The 5,451-nt window shown below is 41.0% G+C and overlaps 1 pseudogene; it reads left to right on the plus strand.

The window, feature by feature from the left end:
• The first annotated feature begins 2,401 nt into the window (after positions 1-2,401).
• LOC112856121 (tubulin polyglutamylase complex subunit 2-like) lies at positions 2,402-3,242 on the plus strand (annotated as a pseudogene).
• The last annotated feature ends 2,209 nt before the right edge of the window (positions 3,243-5,451 follow it).

A 5,451-nucleotide genomic window follows, 5' to 3' on the forward strand; every position in this document is an offset into this window, starting at 1 on the left:
TCACACCATTCACAAAAATAAACTCCAAATGGATAAAGGACCTGAATGTGAGACAGGAAACCATCAAAACCTTAGAGGAGAAAGCAGGAAAAGACCTCTCTGACCTCAGCCGTAGCAATCTCTTACTCGACACATCCCCAAAGGCAAGGGAATTAAAAGAAAAGTGAATTACTGGGACCTTATGAAGATCAAAAGCTTCTGCACAGCAAAGGAAACAACCAACAAAACTAAAAGGCAACCAACGGAATGGGAAAAGATATTTGCAAAAGACAGATCGGACAAAGGGCTAGTATCCAAAATCTATAAAGAGCTCACCAAACTCCACACCCGAAAAGCAAATAACCCAGTGAAGAAATGGGCAGAAAACATGAATAGACACTTCTCTAAAGAAGACATCCGGATGGCCAACAGGCACATGAAAAGATGTTCAGCGTCGCTCCTCATCAGGGAAATACAAATCAAAACCACACTCAGATATCACCTCACGCCAGTCAGAGTGGCCAAAATGAACAAATCAGGAGACTATAGATGCTGGAGAGGATGTGGAGAAATGGGAACCCTCTTGCACTGTTGGTGGGAATGCAAATTGGTGCAGCCGCTCTGGAAAGCAGTGTGGAGGTTCCTCAGAAAATTAAAAATAGACCTACCCTATGACCCAGCAATAGCACTGCTAGGAATTTATCCAAGGGACACAGGAGTACTGATGCATAGGGGCACTTGTACCCCAATGTTCATAGCAGCACTCTCAACAATAGCCAAATTATGGAAAGAGCCTAAATGTCCATCAACTGATGAATGGATAAAGAAATTGTGGTTTATATACACAATGGAGTACTACGTGGCAATGAGAAAAAATGAAATATGGCCTTTTGTAGCAACGTGGATGGAACTGGAGAGTGTGATGCTAAGTGAAATAAGCCATACAGAGAAAGACAGATACCATATGGTTTCACTCTTATGTGGATCCTGAGAAACTTAAGAGAAACCCATGGGGGAGGGGAACAAAAAAAAAAAAAAAAAAGAGGTTAGAGTGGGAGAGAGCCAAAGCATAAGAGACTGTTGAGAACTGAGAACAAACTAAGGGTTGATGGGGGGTGGGAGGGAGGAGAGGGTGGGTGATGGGTACTGAGGAGGGCACCTTTTGGGATGAGCACTGGGTGTTGTATGGAAACCAATTTGACAATAAATTTCATATATAAAAAAAATAAATAAATAAATAAATAAAATAAAAATAAGTATGGCAAGTATGTGGGGAAAAGGAATTCTCATATACTGTTAGTGGGAATCCAAATTGGTGCAGCCACTGTGGAAAAGAATATAAAGATCCATCAAAATATTAATAATGGAAATACAATATGATCCAATAATTCCACTATTTACCCAAAGAAAACAGAAACATTAAATGAAAAGACATACACAACCCTATGTTTATCACAGCACTATTTACAATAGTCAAGATACAGAAGGAATCCATGTGTCCATTGATAGATGAATGGATATAGACAATGTGAGATAGACAGATAGATAATATGGTGGAATATTACACAGTCATTAAAAAGGAATGGATTTTGCCACTTATGAAACCATGGATGGACCTAGAGGGTATTATGCTAAGTAAAATAAATCAAATAGATAAAGACAAATACTATATAATTTTGCTTATATGTGGAATCTAAATAACAGAACAAACGAATGTACAAACAAAAAGCAGAATCAGACCTAAAAATAAAGAGAACAAACTGATGGCTGCCAGAGGAGAGAGGATGTGGGAATGAGCAAAATGGGTGAAGGAAAATGGGAGATACAGGCTTCCAGTTATGGAATGAATAAGTCATGGGAATAGAAGACACAGCATAATGATAATGTAATAGAGATGTTTTGGGACAGATGGTAGCATAGACAGATGGTGAACATAGCGTAATAGTATGATGTATAAACTTACCAAATCAGTTTGTTGTTCACCTGAAATTAATGGAACACTGTGTGTTAACTATATTTAAATAAAAATATTTTAAAATAAATAGAGTCTCTTGTAAAAATATATTCTAGAGGTGGGCTGGGAGAGTCTGGATGGAGGAGTTGCTCCCCACCCCACCCCTTCCTCTGTGAAGTGGTCTCCATTGGTGGCCAGTCCTTGGGAAGGCCTTGGGGAGCTACTACTCCCAGAACATCCCAGGCACCTAATCTCTGTCCTCCTGGCCTTTTGCATGGAGCACTACTACTCTGGAAATGCAGTGAACTTGATGGCCCAGCCTCTGGTGTCCCCCACCATGCATAGAATATGGAGGATTCAGTGCCCCCAGGCTGTAGCAAGCACACCTGGAGAAGCTGACCCTGGGAATCACCTGCCTACTAGAATCTTCCCAAGGTATGACAGAGGGTGACTATCATAGAAAAAAAACCTGCTTAATGTCATATGATTTCTTCATGGGAATAAAAAATAACTGTGCGTTACCTGAGGATGTGAAGAACTTTTACCTGATGACCACTGGCTTCCACAGGACATGGAATGTGAAACTGGATGAGCATATCATTCTACTGGGCATCATGGCAATTAACAGAATCTCAAAACTGACTCAATTCAACCAGTTTTCTGTGTATTCACTCTCTAATCCACCAACCCTGGTAAACCTGGAGGATGATGGTCTTGAAGCCAGTGAGAACCAGCCAGAGAAGACTCACTTTGATTCTCAAAGTGTGATATTTGAGCTGCATCCTTGCAACAGGAATAGGAAGTTTTCCTTGTCTACAAAGAGGGAAAGCAGTGTTAGTGTGACACTGAAATCTGGTTCCTGCACAGAGTGTTATACTGGCATTTTCTTACAGGTACCTTTACCACTTACTATCACCTGCTCATCATGCACATGGGTCTGCCGCAGTAGCAGTAGGACTTCATCAGCTATGGAATTAGCCCACAAGACAAAAAAAATGGTTCAACATGTATCAATCCATAACCCACAGCACAAACCTGCTTGCAGAAGAGACCAACTCCTTTGTGAACAAAGCTGGATCCCAGCAAAGTGTTCAAAAGCAAGAATAAGGCATTAATCCCCAAAAGAAAATGCCTGTCCAGTCTGCATAGGCAGGATGCGAGGAAAGGACTCTGGGGGAGATCTGAGCCCTTCAAGTGCTGGCTAATACCAAAAGGAGTATAAGGCCTAGGATTTGGGCAGAAGGGGCCCTCAGGTCCTCCCTCCACCTCTAAATCCACTTCTAGCCCTGGAAACCCTGTCCATAAATGAGCACCCCCACCTTCCCACCAGCCCCATCAGATGATGCACAGATGACCCAAGGCTCAGATTCTGTGTGTGGACCATAAGCATCTTCCCATCTGAGTGAGTCAAACCCTAGGCTTTCTATGTGCCTTGGTATTCGCCAGGAGTTCAATGGTGTACTCAGGTCTCCCCCAGAGTCTTTTCTTCATGCCCTGCCTCTGAAAGATGTGGAGAGTTTCAGAACTTGTTTAAGTAGCTAAATAAATCTGTTAAGAGCTTTCCTCTCTTTCCATCCCCAACCCTCTGCACCCCTCAGCAGTGATTAGAGAAGTCTCACAAATAAACCACTGTTTTGACCCATGAGAGATTAGAGCTGTGCTGTTCAACTGGTAGCCACTAGCCACATGTGGTTGTTTAAACTATATTAAAAATTCAGTTCCTCAGTCTCAAACCATAAGGGACTAATATATACAGACCAAACTTAAGGTTTCTGGCAGGGTGCTGGGTGGGGGGGGATGGGCTAACTGGGTTACGGGCATTAAGGAGGGCACTTGTTGGGATAAGCACTGGGTGGTATATGTAAGTGATAAATCACTGAATTCTATTCGTGAAACCATGATTACACTATATGTTAACTGACTTGTATTTAAATTTAAAAAAATCAGTTCTTCAATCACATTACCCACATTGTTAGTATCCATGTGGCTGGCAGATTCTGTATTAGACAACATAGAGATAATAGAACATTTCCATCATCACAGAAAGTTCTCTTGGGCAGCACTGCATTAAAATATTTTCATGCTGCCCTTGCTTAGATCAGTTCATTTTTGTTAGACAATGTGAATACCTTAATCTGCTAGGTCATAATGTTTCATGAAAACTCTTGAAGATACAATTATGTGTTTTCATTTTTCATGAGTAATTCTCACTCTGCTCCTTTTTCAGTTTCCTATAAAGTTTATTGCTTCCAAAAAAATATTCTAGGCATTTCTGTGAGCATGTTTTGTATGGGAATAAGATTTAAATAAGAAGACTGGGAACCTGGGTGGCCCAGTTGGTTGAGAGTCTGACTCTTGATTTCGGCTCAGGTCATGATCCCAGGGTTGTGGTATCATGCCCCATGTCAGGCTCCAGGCTTAGTGTGCTTAAGATTCTCTCTCTCTCCCTCTGCCCCTCTGCCCCTGCTCGTGAACTCTTTTTTTCCCTTCTCTCTCTTAAAAAATGAACTTAAAAATTAAAAATAAGGGGCACCTGGGTGGCTCTGTCAGTTAAATGTCAGGCTATTGCTCAGGTCATGATTTCGTGGTTCATGGGTTCAAGCCCTGCATTGGGCTAACTGCTGTCAGCACAGAGCGTACTTTGGATCCTCTGTCACTCTCTGCCCCTTCCACACTTGAACTCTCTCTCTCTCTTTCAAAAATAAACATTTTAAAACTTATTTAAAAAATTAAAAATAAATAAATAAATAAATAAATAAATAAATAAATAAATAAATCAGGAGACTGAGTGATTTGGAGACTGAGTGATATGGACTATCCTCCATAATGTGGTCTCCCACATCAATCAGTTGAATGCCTCAGGGGAATAAAAAGGCTGACCCTAAGTAAGAGAAGTTTTATTGCCAGGTAGTTTTTGATCTGGTGTCAGCTGTTTTCCTGCCTTCAGACTTGAACTGAACCATTGGTTCTTCCTGGGGTTCAAACGTGCTGGTCTTCAGACTTCAAGTTTCCAGCTTGACATCTCATCCTGCAGAACTTAGAATTTGCCAGCCTCCATAATAGTGTGAATCAGTTCCTTATAATAAACTTGTGTGTGTGTGTGTGTGTGTGTGTGTGTGTGTGTATAAATCCTATTTACTATATTTTTCTGGAAAGCCCAGACTAATACAGATGGATTAGTTGTTTCTTTAAATCTATCCCTAAACCACCCTGGCTTCTCCAAACGTTAAGCATATTCATGTTGATACTATTTGAGTATATTTTATATAAATGCTATCCTATATGTAGATGCTCAAACAAATACGTTGCTTTTTTCTATAAGAGAGCTAAATCTCTACACCAAGGGATGGGGGGACGACCTGTACAGTAAAGGTTAATGGTAGATTTGAGGTGTTCAATCCCTTTACATTCCAAAGACACCGACCCTTGAACCTACCCTTGGGAGGTAACCTCTAAGGACTCGTCAGATCCTGCCTAACAAGACTGTCTTTGTATACCTGAGGACTTGGGCTATACCA

This window comes from Puma concolor, chromosome B3 (genome assembly GCF_028749965.1).
Source record: "Puma concolor isolate L17-30 chromosome B3, mPumCon1.1.hap2, whole genome shotgun sequence".
NCBI classification, from domain to species: domain Eukaryota; kingdom Metazoa; phylum Chordata; class Mammalia; order Carnivora; family Felidae; genus Puma; species Puma concolor.